The sequence below is a fragment of the Schistocerca cancellata genome, chromosome 6 (genome assembly GCF_023864275.1).
Source record: "Schistocerca cancellata isolate TAMUIC-IGC-003103 chromosome 6, iqSchCanc2.1, whole genome shotgun sequence".
In the NCBI taxonomy this organism is placed as follows: Eukaryota; Metazoa; Arthropoda; class Insecta; order Orthoptera; family Acrididae; genus Schistocerca; species Schistocerca cancellata.
In genome coordinates, this window is record NC_064631.1 from 266,325,068 (window position 1) to 266,340,970 (window position 15,903).

General features: G+C 45.1%; 1 pseudogene; it reads left to right on the top strand.

Annotated features, from left to right (window-relative positions):
- The first annotated feature begins 6,824 nt into the window (after positions 1 to 6,824).
- LOC126089746 (5S ribosomal RNA) lies at positions 6,825 to 6,942 on the top strand (annotated as a pseudogene).
- The last annotated feature ends 8,961 nt before the right edge of the window (positions 6,943 to 15,903 follow it).

Sequence of the window (15,903 nt, forward strand, 5' to 3'; positions counted from 1 at the left end):
AGAGTACAGTAGTGTCTGAACACACAGTGGACCCAACGCTCCTAATGATGGGCCCCCGCAGCCGACAACCCGTGCATGTGCCGATGTTGACACCACGGCATCGGCAACTTTGACTGAAATGGGCACGTAACCTTGGGCACTGGAGGTTGCAGAGGTTGCAGAGCGTTGCATGGTCTGATGAATCCCGATACCTTCCTCATCATGCCGATGGGAGGACGCGAATCTGTGTCCTTTGAGGCGAACAGTTCCTTGACGTCTATACTGCGGGACGGAGACAAGCTGGGGGCGGCTCCATTATGTTCTGGGGAATATTCAGGTGGGCATCCATGGGTCCAGTGGTGGTCGTGCAAGACACCATGACGATCAAGGAGTCACCTAGACTGCTTGCAGACCACGTATACCCCTTCATGACGATCATGTTTCCCGAAGGCAGAAGCATTTTTCAACAAGATAATGCGCCATATCACAAGCCCATGAGTGTGATGGGGTGGTACGAGGAACACAATGGCGAGGTCCACTTGATGCACTGGCCACAAACTCGCCAGATATGAAACAGATCGATCACATCTGGGTTATGACTGAAAGTGGCGCCCCTCAGGAATTTAGAGGGTTTAGGCGACTTGTGTATGCAGATGTGGTGCCAGTCCCCTCCAGCGACGTACCAAGGCCTCATTGCTTCAATACCACTAGGTGTCGCCGCTTATCCGCACCAAAGGTGGACATACCGGCTATTAGGTATGTGGTCATAATGTTCTGACTGATCAATGTATTTCATTCGACGTCGTTCAGAATAACACTTGGGCTACCTGCAAAGAGAAATATTTCTCCAAAATCTGCAATGTTTAGTGGCAGATTAATGACAGACAGCAAGAAAAGCAACTGTCCCAGAACAGAATTCTTGCACCCCCTCCCGCTACACCCCCTCCCCCCCACAATTTACTGCACCCCAATCGGAGTCAAACCTCTTCAATGATTGTTGACGCTAGAGGACAACATTCTATTTCAAATATTCAGCAATATTGTGAACCAATATGCAGAATAATTGTTTCCAAAATCATTATCTATCACTTTCCTTAATCCCACAATTTTACAAGCATGTCATACTCCACAAGATTTAATGGTTCTATTAAACAAAATAGAATACCTGCTGTCCTCAACCAATCTTTAGCTCTGCTAGTGTCACACGTACAAAAGTATAAGCCACTCTCTCTGTGTCGATACTTCTTTTCTGTAGCTTAACTGCGAATCATAACAGAAAACTATTCATATCATGGTGTGAGACTATTATCGTAACACTTTTGAATAAATTAGCAGATAGTTGTCTACATAATCTCTTTCATGCTTTCTATAAAATGGTTTCACTAACGAGTAGTTCAATCTTTAAGGAAACTGACCAGAGACATTGTGCACGTGACGGAGTACACTACCGATATATAATGCACTGCTCTTGATAATCCCACCTGAAATTTCATCTCGCCCTTGGGAGTCTTTACTATTTAATGATAAAATAATTGATTAGTTTTCATCTTTGCTTGTTTCCTGTGGCTGCATGTGATGTAGTTTCCTCAGAACATAATCTTTCAAAATTCTGTATACTTACCTACCAATAAATTTGTGATTTAACTTGTAAATTAATGGCTAGAAGTAATTGTTTTGAATAATTCTGGTGAATAACTATCAGTTTCGGTCACATGGAACAGAGATGTAATATGTTGGGTTTCCACATTCTGCCTTCACAACTCATTAAGTATTGACCATAAAAACTTAATTTAATTCAGAGAGTTTTATATGCTCTCTTTGTAGGTAAAGCTTTGTTTTAACCTGCCTGATGACATTCCTGAGCACTTTTCAGTAATGTCTGTAGTGGAATTCTATCACCTGTCTCTGACCGCCCCTCGTATTATGTTCAAACTATTTCCTCCTATGTAATAATCTAATGCCATTAGTTATACAGTTCGGTAGCTTATCTGTTTTGCATACCTGCCTGCAGTGTTATAGCGGGGAACACCAGTTCTAATAAAGTGGTAAAGGTTTGAAGAAATGTGTTAGATATGTCTTCAAGAGCCTGTGTTGTAGTTTTCGTACCGATTTCCCATTTGAAATTGGCTTTAAATGTCTACATTGCAAATGGACTCTTCTTTAAATCCTCTGTTCACCAGTTCGAACAATCTGTCTTGATAGTATTACTATCTGTTTATCATGATCTGATAGGTTATCAACTAAACAATACTGTATCCAGATACTGTCTACCATCGTGAGAGTGTTTCCCTGAATCCCTAATTGAAAAGTGTATTACTGTATAACGTTGAAAGATTGAAGTATATCCATTAATATTCTTTTCTCTGGAGAATCAATCAGGGAGTTTCTATTGAAATCTTCTCACAAAGTCAACTTCACATCTTTCTTAGAATCAAGCCTGGCATAGGCTCAAGTCTCGCGAGGAAAACTTTATAGTCTAAATTCGAAGGGGGCAGACACTCTTTAGAGGCCTGTAATGAAAAGGTTTTTTCTTAAAAATTTAAATTGTCAGACATAACCATCAGATATTTGGTGTATATAATGTTGTGTTCTATCAAATTACTGAAGTTGCGCGTTCGTTCCGCTGACCAGTGGCTTGTGGGTAGCAGTCCGTCTGTAAAAATCGACTCACATCGCTTCTGGTTCAGTCGACATGTCTACCTAAGTTATTCTTTGTCAGTTTTTACATTTGTACGGTATCCTTTACATTTCTAAACCCTATAGAAAGATGAATTTTTCCATGAAGTTTATTCCATGCAACATAACGCTAACAGTTAATTACGTGATCTACTTCATGAGAATTTCTGACTGAATCAACAGACACATGGGCAATTCGAGCTCAGTTAACAGATTCTGTTGATCTATTCTGATGGAAGACTTGGACATAGTGATTCCCTTACACAGACGTCATACAGAAACGTCACCAGCAAAAAATGCAAATCCCGTACTTTGCAAATGCATATTCCTCTTATCTTACATTAGTCATGTGAAACGCACAGGAACAGAACGTACTAGCGTTACATGAAACTTTTTATTACAGGAAATGTTCGAAGTACCATGTTGGTTACGTTTCCTCAGAATGTATAGGAAACTGCAAATTCTTATATACACCGCCCGTGTCTGTTGTGCCAATTAGACGAAGGTGATACTGAAATGGGACTAAAGTAATTGCTCTACTAGTTCCAAGCATGTAGCATCAACTGTGTAGTGTCCGTCACAGACGCGATTTCTTGTAAATTGCAATGGAGGCGTACTCAAATGCCGAACTGCCAGAAGTGCATTTGCTGTACAGATTAGCAGATGGCAATGACCGTGATACTCAACGTTTGTATCCAGAGAGATTTACAGAAAGACAGTATCCCCAGACAGGAGGACATTTGAAGTAACTGATCGTCGTCTTAGGAAGCACAGAACATTGAAGCCTACTAATCGCCACTGGGTGAGGCCTAGAAGGACGAGTACACCTAACTGCAGGAGCAACTTCTTCGTGCAGTTGACGATAACCCTTCTGTCAGCGTAAGACAATTAACTGCAACAAGTAATGTTGGTCACATGATTGTCTGGAGTACGCTAGATGAGAACCTGTTTTATCCGTACCATGAACAGTGTTTGCAGGTACTATCAGCAGCTAGTTTTCCTGCACGGGTTCACTTCTGAAAAACGGTTCGTTCAACAATGTGTTTACTCTCTCTTTAATGCTAAAGTGCTGTTTATCGATGAGGTTTCGGTGCAAAGTAGCTAATGAATGTATCTAAGAGCTGCAGAAACCCATTTCCATACGATTTATTTTCAGCCTCCACATGTGAGGATTATTTTCTGAAAGTTTGACCGTATATTTGTGTTACACCCTATATGTGAGCCGTCGTTTTGAGTGCGTTTACAGCGTTCCTCTTCGGGTCGACTAAGCTGCTGTTTACTGCAAACAGTATCTCTTAGTTATCATATTATCCAGGTTTCCACGTGGCAACTGACTTCACTGTACAGGAACGTAATTGCACAGTTCAGAGTTCCGACTATTGTGGAGAGCCTATAGCCTACTCCACTACGACGGACGAACGACAGATACCAGCGAATCGGTAGATTGTGCCTAGGGGTAGTGGTTCCTACAGTTAGACCTCGGTTCCTGGCGAAGTACTTGTATGGCAGCTTATGTCCGTGAACCAGGTTCTTGACAAGCTGCTCGCTGGCGATCATACGCGGCCTGTTGTAGACATCGTCCGTGATCATCCGTTCTTTAATTATTTCTAAGAATATAATGCATTCCGTACAATCACACCACTGATATTTTGTTTTAGAACTGTCCAATGTTCTAGGCGCTCAGTCCGGAACCGCGCGACTGCTACGGTCGCAGGTTCGAATCCTGCCTCGGGCATGGATGCGTGTGATGTCCTTAGGTTAGTTAGGTTTAAGTAGCTCTAAGTTCTAGGGGACTGATGACCATAGATGTTAAGTCCCATCGTGCTCAGAGCCATTTGAACCATTTGAACCAACTGTCCAATGAGGTTCCAGCATAGGTTCGGTTGTCTCCTGGCATCCGAAGTAAGACATTATATACACTATGTGATAAAAAGTATCCGGACACCTGGCTGAAAATGATTTAAAAGTTCGTGGCGCCCTCCATCGGTAATGCTGGAATTCAATATGGTGTTGACCCACCCTTAGCCTTGATGACAGCTTCCACTCTCGCAGGCAGTCAGGTGCTGGAAGGTTTCTTGGAGAATGGCAGACCATTATTCTGGGAAGTGCTGCACTGAGAAGAGGAATCGATGTCGATCGGTGAGACGTGGTACAAAGTCGGTGTTCTAAGACATCCCAAAGGTGTTCTATGCGATACAGGTCAGGACGGTGTGCAGGCGAGTCCATCACAGGGAATCTTAGTGTCGTGTAACCACTCCGCCACTGACAGTGCATTATGAACAGGTGCTCGATCGTGTTGAAAGATGCAATCGCCAACCCCGAATTGCTCTTCAACAGTGGGAAGCAAACATCAATGTAGGCCTGTGCTGCTATAGTGCCTTACAAAAAAAGTGGTGCAAGCCCCCTCCACGAAAAACACGAGCACACCATAACACCACCGCCTCCAAATTCTACATGTCTATCCTTTTGGTAGGAGGTGTCTGGCAATATATATCACATCACTTGCCAGCATTACTGGAAACGCAGAAAATGTCAGTTGATGGTTGGAGTGCTGACACATTATCTGCGTACCCAATAATGCTCGCAACAGATGTGATATACACTCCTGGAAATGGAAAAAAGAACACATTGACACCGGTGTGTCAGATCCACCATACTTGCTCCGGACACTGCGAGAGGGCTGTACAAGCAATGATCGCACGCACGGCACAGCGGACACACCAGGAACCGCGGTGTTGGCCGTCGAATGGCGCTAGCTGCGCAGCATTTGTGCACCGCCGCCGTCAGTGTCAGCCAGTTTGCCGTGGCATACGGAGCTCCATCGCAGTCTTTAACACTGGTAGCATGCCGCGACAGCGTGGACGTGAACCGTATGTGCAGTTGACGGACTTTGAGCGAGGGCGTATAGTGGGCATGCGGGAGGCCGGGTGGACGTACCACCGAATTGATCAACACGTGGGGCGTGAGGTCTCCACAGTACATCGATGTTGTCGCCAGTGGTCGGCGGAAGGTGCACATGCCCGTCGACCTGGGACCGGACCGCAGCGACGCACGGATGCACGCCAAGACCGTAGGATCCTACGCAGTGCCGTAGGGGACCGCACCGCCACTTCCCAGCAAATTAGGGACACTGTTGCTCCTGGGGTATCGGCGAGGACCATTCGCAACCGTCTCCATGAAGCTGGGCTACGGTCCCGCACACCGTTAGGCCGTCTTCCGCTCACGCCCCAACATCGTGCAGCCCGCTTCCAGTGGTGTCGCGACAGGCGTGAATGGAGGGACGAATGGAGACGTGTCGTCTTCAGCGATGAGAGTCACTTCTTGGTGCCAATGATGGTCGTATGCGTGTTTGGCACCGTGCAGGTAAGCGCCACAATCAGGACTGCATACGACCGAGGCACACAGGGCCATCACCCGGCACCATGGTGTGGGGAGCGATCTCCTACACTGGCCGTACACCACTGGTGATCGTCGAGGGGACACTGAATAGTGCACGGTACATCCAAACCGTCATCGAACCCATCGTCCTACCATTCCTAGACCGGCAAGGGAACTTGCTGTTCCAACAGGACAATGCACGTCCGCATGTATCCCGTGCCACCCAACGTGCTCTAGAAGGTGTAAGTCAACTACCCTGGCCAGGAAGATCTCCGGATCCGTCCCCCATTGAGCATGTTTGGGACTGGATGAAGCGTCGTCTCACGCGGTCTGCACGTCCAGCACGAACGCTGGTCCAACTGAGGCGCCAGGTGGAAATGGCATGGCAAGCCGTTCCACAGGACTACATCCAGCATCTCTACGATCGTCTCCAAGGGAGAATAGCAGCCTGCATTGCTGCGAAAGGTGGATATACACTGTACTAGTGCCGACATTGTGCATCCTCTGTTGCCTGTGTCTATGTGCCTGTGGTTCTGTCAGTGTGATCATGTGATGTATCTGACCCCAGGAATGTGTCAATAAAGTTTCCCCTTCCTGGGACAATGAATTCACGGTGTTCTTATTTCAATTTCCAGGAGTGTATATAGGGGTCATATCAACCTGTACCTCAACAGCCTGAAGATGACACATTGAAGCCTTGAAACTGGTTGCAAGAAAATAAGGTCATAAGGAAGGCTGTAGATGTCTTATGTTGTCACAATCCGAATTTTACTTTTGGCAATACACACTCTGCCAACGGCCTTGCCGCAGTGGTAACACCGGTTCCCGTCAGATCACTTAAGTGAAGCGCTGTCGGACTGGGCTAGCACTTGGATGGGTGACCATTCGGTCTGCCGAGCGCTGTTGGCAAGGGGGGTGCACTCAGCCCTTGTGAGGCAAACTGAGGAGCTACTTGACTAACAAGTAGCGGCTCCGGTCTCGGAAACTGGCATACGGCCGGGAGAGCGGTGTGCTGACCACATGCCCCTCCATATCCGCATCCAGTGACGCCTGTGGTCTGAGGATGACTCGGCAGCCGATCGGTACCTTTGGGACTTCATGGCCTGTTCGGAAGGAGTTTAGCTTTCTTTCTTTTTTTTTATTTTCATTACGACCTTCTTCAACTGTCTGCGGTCTCTGTCTGTCAACAGACGAAGTCAGCCTGTACGCTTTTATGCTGTACGTGTCCCTTCAACTTTCCACTTCACTATCACATCGGAAAAAGCGTACCTAGGGATGTTTATTAGTGTGGAAATCTCGCGTACAGACAGATGACACAAGTGACAACCAATCACCTGACGACGGTCGACGTCCGTGAGTTCCACGAAGCGCCCCATTCTCCTATCTCACGATGTCTAGTGACTACTGCGATCGTTGACATATCAACCTGGCAGTAGGTGGCAGCACAACGCACCTAATATGAAAAACGTATGTTTTGGGGGTGTCCGGATACTTTTGATCACATTGTGTAGGGAGTACTCAAACCCAAAAACCCGAAATGTTATAACATTCCTTAGTATATAAATTAAGCAGCTTGGTGGACAAAAGAATTTTATTCAGATGGATCTGAGTGTAGGAGCCTGCAGGGTTGCGTCAGATTTATGGAAAGACGAAAAACACAACACATTACCATGCCTAATACGGTGTAGGCACTCAAAACAGATTCCAATCCTCTTGAAATGGATTCATACTGGTACTGATCCTGGATCTTATACAGTTGTTGCTGCAGAATAGTCGGAAGTTTGGGTAACGATGATGGAGGTAGACTACGATCAACTACCCTCCTCTCCAAAAAAATTACCTAGGCTCAGTAAACTTGAGATCTTGTATTTGCAGTGGACAGGGATAATGTGACAATTAATCCTGGTGGCCCTATAAACAGTACTGAACGTTGCAATCTGTGTAAATAGGCCTCGTCGTCTTGGAACACAGTATCACCATTAGAAAACAGACATTATGCCCGATCGGCCAAAATGTTGGTTTAATACTTGGTAGTTGTGCGGGTTTGCAGGGTAACCAAGGGGTCCTTGGAATACCACAATATCGCTGCCCAGATAATCATCGAACTCTAGCCATGTTTCACTATTGCGCCGTAAACTCTGCCAGAAGTTCGTAACAGTGGGCAAAAAGGCTCATCCGATCAAATTACATTCTTCCATTGCTCCCAGGACAGACTTTTCGGCTTAGGGACCATGTTTTCCCGTTGCGGGAATTTGCGTCACTGACGAGTGCTTTCGGTATTCCAGCTTTCACTGCAATTCTCTGCTTATGGAGCTCCCTTGCTGTTTTTTTTGTGCTAGTGCGACACGTAGTTTTGTAGTGACTTTTTCCGCTGTTGTGTTCTTTAGAATCCTCCTCAATGACCTTCCATTATGATCACTATACACTCAATTTCGTCCACGTTGTGTCTTAGAGGATGTGAAATAAATATTCAACATGGTACTTCTACCAACTGTAAGTGGTTCATCTACTTTGGTTACGGAAGCACCCACCGTGAGAGTACCAATAAATTGCCGACGTTCGGGGCTATGTAGCTCTGACGTAACGCATTTACAACTACATTGAACACTATTCTAAACAGGGCTGACACTTGCAACGAATTGAGGACATTGCACAGGTTCCGTTCGTAGTCAGATAACACAGCGCTACCCACAGGGTTGGTTGGCATATAAATTTTATGTTCCAGCAAGCATTTATTGTGGTGTTTCCATATTTGCTCCAACCCCTGGAACATATACACTCAATCCTATGAACTTGTATATTCTTCTTCACTAAGGAGGAGATACCCATTGAACATCCTGTCGACAACGAGTTCATTAGAGACGAAGCCCAAGCTCGAAGTAGAGAAGGATTGGGATGGAAATCGGCGGTACTCTTTCAAAGGAACCATCACGGTATTTGCCTGAAACGATTTAGGGAAATCACGGAAAACATAAACCACGATGGTCGGAGACGGGTTTGAACAGTCGTCCTCCCGAATGCGAGTCCATTGTGCTAACCATCGCGACAGCTCGCTCGGTCTCCTTCACTAAAGATGACACGAGTGCAAGATAGCTAGTAAAACCGCAGGTGGGTTAGCCCATTAGAAACTACACTACTGGCCATTAAAATTGTTACACCAAGAAGAAATGTAGATGATAAACTGGTATTCATTGCACAAATATATTATACTAGAACTGACATGTGATTACATTTTAACGCAATTTTGGTGCATAGATCCTGAGAAATCAGTACCCAGAACAACCACCTCTGGCCGTATATATTGGACAAATATATTCTACTAGAACTGACATGTGATTACATTTTAACGTAATTTGGGTGCATAGATCCTAAGATATCAGTACCCAGAACAACCACCTCTGGCGTAATAACGGCCTTGATACGCTTGGGCATTGAGTCAAACAGAGCTTGGATGGCGTGTACAGGTACAGCTGCCCATGCAGCTTCAACACGATACCACAGTTCATCAAGAGTGTGACTGGCGTATTGTGACGAGCCAGTTGCTCGGCCACCATTGACCAGACGTTTTCAATTGGTGAGAGATCTGGAGAATGTGCTGGCCAGGACAGCAGTCAAACACTTTGTCTATTCAGAAAAGACCGTACAGGACCAGCAACATGCGGTCGTGCATTATCCTGCTGAAATGTAGGGTTTCGCAGGGAACGAATGAAGGGTAGAGTCACAGGTCATAACACATCTGAAATGTAACGTCCACTGTAGTGCCGTCAATGCGAACAAGAGCTGACCGAGACGTGGAACCAATGGTGGAACCAATGGCACCCCATAATATCACGTCGGGTGATACGCCAGTATGGCGATGACGAATACACGCTTCCAATGTGCATTCACCGCGATGTCGCCAAACACGGATGCGACCATCATGATGCTGTAAACAGAACCTGGATTCACCCGAAAAAATGACGTGTTGCCTTTCGTGCTCCCAGGTTCGTAGTTGAGTACACCATCGCAGGCGCTCCTGTCTGCGATGCAGCGTCAAGGGTAACCGCAGCTATGGTCTGCGTGCTGATAGTCCATGCTGCTGCAAGCGTCGTCGAACTGTTCGTGCAGATGGTTGTTGTCGTGCAAACGTCCCCATCTGTTGACTCAGGGATCGAGACGTGGCTGCACGTCCGTTACAGCCATGCGGATAAGATGCCTGTCATTTCGAGTGCTAGTAATACGAGGCCGTTGGGATCCAGCATGGCGTTCCGTATTACCCTCCTGAACCCACCGATTCCATATTCTGCTAACAGTCATTGGATCTCGACCAAGGCGAACAGCAGTGTCGCGATACGATAAACCGCAATTGCAATAGGCTACAATCCGACCTCCTCCTTACGCGAGACATCACAACAACGTTTCACTAGGCAACGCCGGTCAACTGCTGTTTGTGTATGAGAAATCAGTTGGAAACTCTCTTCATGTCAGCACGTTGTAGGTGTCGCCACCGGCGCCAACCTTGTGTGAATGCTCTGAAAAGCTAATCATTTGCATATCACAGCATCTTCTTCCTGTCGGTTAAATTTCGCGTCTGTGGCACGTCATCTTCGTGGTGTAGCAATTTTAATGGCCAGTAGTGTATATGTATGTTCGAATAAAATCGTTTCTCGCATTTATTTGAGCGCACTGGCTGCGGTCCTGATCAGGGCGACGATGTGAATAGTTTCTCTAATTACCTACTCCGCTTGTCTCGTGGCATCCGAAGTTGAGGTACTGGGAAGTAACTGGACTGTGCAAATTTAGGGAGAATGTGCAGAGCCGATGATCTGATGTACTGAAACAGATGACTGACAGTATCAGCGACAAGGCAGGTTGTACCAAGGGGCAGCGCTTTCTGCCACAAGAATTTGTTGCCGCGTCGAAGCTCTCCTGTGGCAGCTTGTTTATCCCGGCGAACATATGCGGCCCATTGGGGTGATAACGGTAGCACCCTGGCCACTAGCCACTTGCAGCCATTCACTCTGTTCATGCTATTGGGGCGTTCAGCTGTTTCAATGACTGTTAACTGTTAGTCGTCTGCTATGGAAGGACAATGAGCTGTTTTCCATCCAACCAAACCACTGTCATCTTTACTAAGCACTGTATAATGAGGTTCCACTGCAGTGACGTCAGTTATCTCGAGATAGCCGAAATAAGACCTTACATGGTGAGGAGTGAACCCAGAAACCAGAAATTAGGTGGTACTGAACAGGACTGCTTTAAATAGGATCCCGACGTCGGGTTTAGTAAGATATTTAAACTGAAACAGCTCTGTGCCAAAAGTGATTTTATTGATATTGAAAGATTTACGCACTTATACGAGGGCGTCATTGAAGTCTGGATTATCACTTCAAAAAAAGTATAGATATGTAACTATTTTTTCATTTGTTTGCAGGTACATGTCAGCAGCCCTGGTATGAATTGAATTCCTCGCCGCTGGAACAAGTAAAATAGAAGGGTGCAACTATTAATCAAGTGGACAATGGTGCAGTTAATCTTTGTCTGCTTTTATAGAGGAGGACCACTACAACAATCCCTTATAAGTTGGTGGAAGTGTACGGCTACTAAGCTCCAGCATGTGACACAGTCGGTCCCTACCGGAGACGCTTCAGGTCTGGTCAAAGAAGCCTGGAAAACGAAGAACGGAATGGCGCATCACCAGTCTGTGAGGAACCGGGAACCACAGAAGAAGTGAAAAATAAATGGCTCTGAGCACTATGGGACTCAACTGCTGTGGTCATAAGTCCCCTAGAACTTAGAACTACTTAAACCTAACTAACCTAAGGACATCACACACACCCATGCCCGAGGCAGGATTCGAACCTGCGACCGTAGCGGTCGTGCGGTTCCAGACTGTAGCGCCTTTAACCGCTCGGCCACCGGCCGGCGAAGAAGTGAAACCTTTGGTGCTCGAAGACCGGAGCATCACAGTGGAAAAAGTGAAATTCTAACATATTGAACGACACTCTGAACGACGGTTTGCGGAACTGTCTGCACCAATTTCATAAGCCCGCCAGAGCAGTACCATAGTGAAAACGTTGCAGCTGTGGTAGACGAATACAGATGATTTCTTTAGACGCTTAATCATTATCGACGAGTGGTAGGTGTTACAAAGTGACCTACAGTCACACGAGCAAAGCACGCACTGGAAAAAGTCAAAGACCCGACCATCATCAGACAAGATCACACTGTGTTTTGGGAATGCCGTCAGAGGACCATCTTACCGGAATTTATACGACGTCACGGGAGGTTCAAATGGTCTGAGCACAATCGGACTTAACATCTGAGGTCATCAGTCCCCTAGACTTAGAACTACTTAAACCTAACTGACCTAACGACATAACACACATCCATGCCCGAGGAAGGATTCGAACCTGCGACCGTAACATCAGCGCGGTTCCGGACTGAAGCGCCTAGAACCGCTCGGCCATACGGGCAGATGTCACGGGAGGCTGTCAAGGCGTAGCCTCAGCTTATTCTGCAAAGGACATAGTTTCTTTGAGCTGTCGAATTTGGCCTCATCCCCAGTATTCTCCTGAAATAACTTTCAGAGCCTTCATCCTCGATCCTCGATTGAAGAAACCATATTGTTGCAGGAATTTTCAGAATTTGTTGAAATCATCAGCAACCAGTTGCACAAAGGAAATTTTATTCCATTTCCGGCTTCGGGTATCTAATGCCGTTCTTCAGAAGATTATGACTATGACGTTATTAGCCCGCGCCAAAAATAAGTTGGGTATACAACACGTTGCTATGTGTTCATATGCTGCATACACCAGCTTATTTTTGACGCTCGCGAATAATTCAAATTGTGAAGAAGGGCATTAAGTGCCTGAAACAGGTAAAGGAATGAAATTTCTTTTGAGCACATGGTTGATAATTATTTCAGCAAATAGAAATACCGTTGCTGAAGATGGATAATGGAACAGAAATGAAGTCCCATGCTTCTTGACAGCGCGTGGGGCAACGACGCGGGAGACCCGCACCGCCGTACTACGCAAGGTCCTAGTGGAGGTGGTTTGCCGTTGCCTTCCTCCGACCGTATTAGGGAGGAATGATGATGATGATCAAGACGACACAACACCACCCAGTCATCTCGGGGCAGAAGAAAATCCCTGACCCCGTGCTCGAGAATGACGGCGATTTGGTTTTCCAGGTGGAAGTTTTCTGAGTAATGAATGTGAAGACTTCTAGAAACAAGGTACCGCCAAGGCATAGAGATACAAAACTGTGTCTCATTGAAGCGTTATTATGTGGAGAAGTGCCAACACCATCACCGTGTTTCTTGGTCGCAGTTTGATTATTTAGAGTTGATAAATACAGTTACATCACTAACCTTTAATTTCACTTAACAGATCTTTGGCAAAATGGGCACAGTGTTTGAAACTTATCCACACTGTGGCGTATTGCCTACTGCTTTCACCTGTTTGGTTCAATTAGGTTCAAAGGTTGTGCAAATGATTAGTGCTGAACACTCATCTCCGCAGACGACGTCGCTAATGTAGGTCCACGTGGTGGCGGTCAACTCGGAGGTATGCCGGTTCGAATCCTGGTGGTGGATGAAAATTTCACTGCCACTATTTGGCCAGCAAAGGGGAGGTTCCCCATCGGTAGTCTTTGTGACAATGTCCTGTATTAAATACCAAACTTATCTGCAGTTTCAAATGATATGAGGACTTCAGATGTGAGCACTGAGCTGAATGGGCTATGGACCAGCACCGGCTTACACCTTCTCCCTTCTCTCATCATCGTACAACCCAAACACAATATCACAACATTAACACTTGCATTAGAATCACTTTTTTTAAGTCTACAATTGCACATACGAATTAACTCCCACATTTCCGAAAAGGTAGAGGGCGATATGTGCGAACAAATGACTTCATATCTGACAGGTAGTGAACACACGCCGTAGAATAACTTATGTCAGAGTTAAGTGATCCCGATCGCGGTCGAATGGTTGGTTCTCTTATGATGGGTCCTTCCGTGACCAAGATAGCCGAAGTGCCTGACGTTTCAAGAGGCACTATATAGAAGATTTACATCGCAGGCAGGAAAATCGGGGAAACATCATGCGCTAAGTGACAACACAGAGAAAATAGTTTGTTGAGCAATCGTGAAATACGGTCATTGAAAAGGACTGTACCGAAAAATAAGACGACACAGCTACAAAATTCACTGCGGAACTTGATGTTAGTTGGTTACGTGTTCCATAGATCGTTTTAAAGGTTCTTTTATCGAAAGGACGTGGAATGAGTCAGTTTAGAGGATATGTATATATGGTTTCTGTTAACATTAACGAACGCAATATCATTTTATTCCTACTCATCCAACTACACTTAAAATGTTAACAGTTTTTCAGTACAAATTCGTCAATGGCATGGAAGGAGATGTCGAGGAGAAATTATTTAAATTAGATTTGAAACTTGCTTCGCTAACCGCCAGACATTTTATGTTCTTCGACAAATTATCAAAATATTTTATGCTGAATATTGAACTCTTCTCTGAGCCATTGATAATGAAAGTCATCATTCTCTCTAGTGTTGTAGGTGTGTATATCACTGTTCTTCTGAAATTGTGATGGATTATTTATGACACATTTCATTATCAAAAAAATGCACTGCGACGGCCTTGTTAAAATGTCTAGCTGCTTCAAGATGTACCTATGTGACGTCCGTGAGTAAACACAACATATTATTCATACTGTTCGCTTTTGTTTAATCAATACTTTCTTCCTAAGTGATCAGTTACACCTGAGAATTATTCCATACTACATCATAGAGTGAAAATAGGCAAAATATATCAGGAAGTTGATACGTTTTTTCCAAGGTTTAGCAAATATATTAAGAGTAAAAGTAGCCGAACTTAATTCCTAGAGAAACCTGCTCATAGGCTTCTCTCATTTAAAGTTTCCATCAGTATTTATACTCAAACATTTGGAGCATTCTACACTACTTACTGACTCCTGTTCACATGTTACGTCAGTTGTTGATATAACACTATTTGTTGTACAGAACTGAATGTAGTGTGCTTTTTCAAAATTTAGAGAGAATCCATTTTCATGTAACACTTAATAGTTCTATGGAAAATATGAATTAGTAACTTTTATGTTGCTTTCTCTCTACTGGGATTTCATATGAGAATAGGACCGTCTGCAAAAGGTACTAACGTTGAATGTTTAGTGGAGGGTCATTCATATACATAAAGAATAGGAGTGGACCCAAAATTGAACCGTTTAGGATTACCTATGTGATAGCACCACAGTCACTAAAATGTCGTACTCGCGAATCCTTTCAGCACGAAAACAACATAAAGGGAACTCCATAAGCAGGGAAATGCAGGGCGAGCTGGAATTCGAAAACCACTCATCCGTGATCAAAATGCCCTTAACAGGAGAAAGTGTTGTTGGAATCAATGGAAGGAAGTAATCTTGTCGGATTAGTCTCGTTTGACACCGTTTCGAAGATCTCGCCAAGTTTACGTCCCAAGAGTGAAACTTGTCGTGGTTTTGGCCAACCATATCTTGGTGTTCCTAGAGCCCCATGGTTACTCTGTAAGGTAGCATTACTGTCAAGGATTATGTGAGCGACTGGGCCGATCAGGATCATCCTATGGTACAATGTTTGCTCCCATACGGTAATGCTGTGTTCCAAGAGGACATGGTCACTGTTAACACAAACTCGCATCGTCAAAGACTGATTTTTTGAGCACGACCATGCTAGTCACCACGTCCACCAGATCTCAGTATTTTCTAGCCTTTTGTTGTCTACTTTGGAGAGAAGGACTCGTTCTCCACTTCCATAATCGCCACCAACATCCTGTTTCGCACGAAGAATGATATAAGATTTCGTT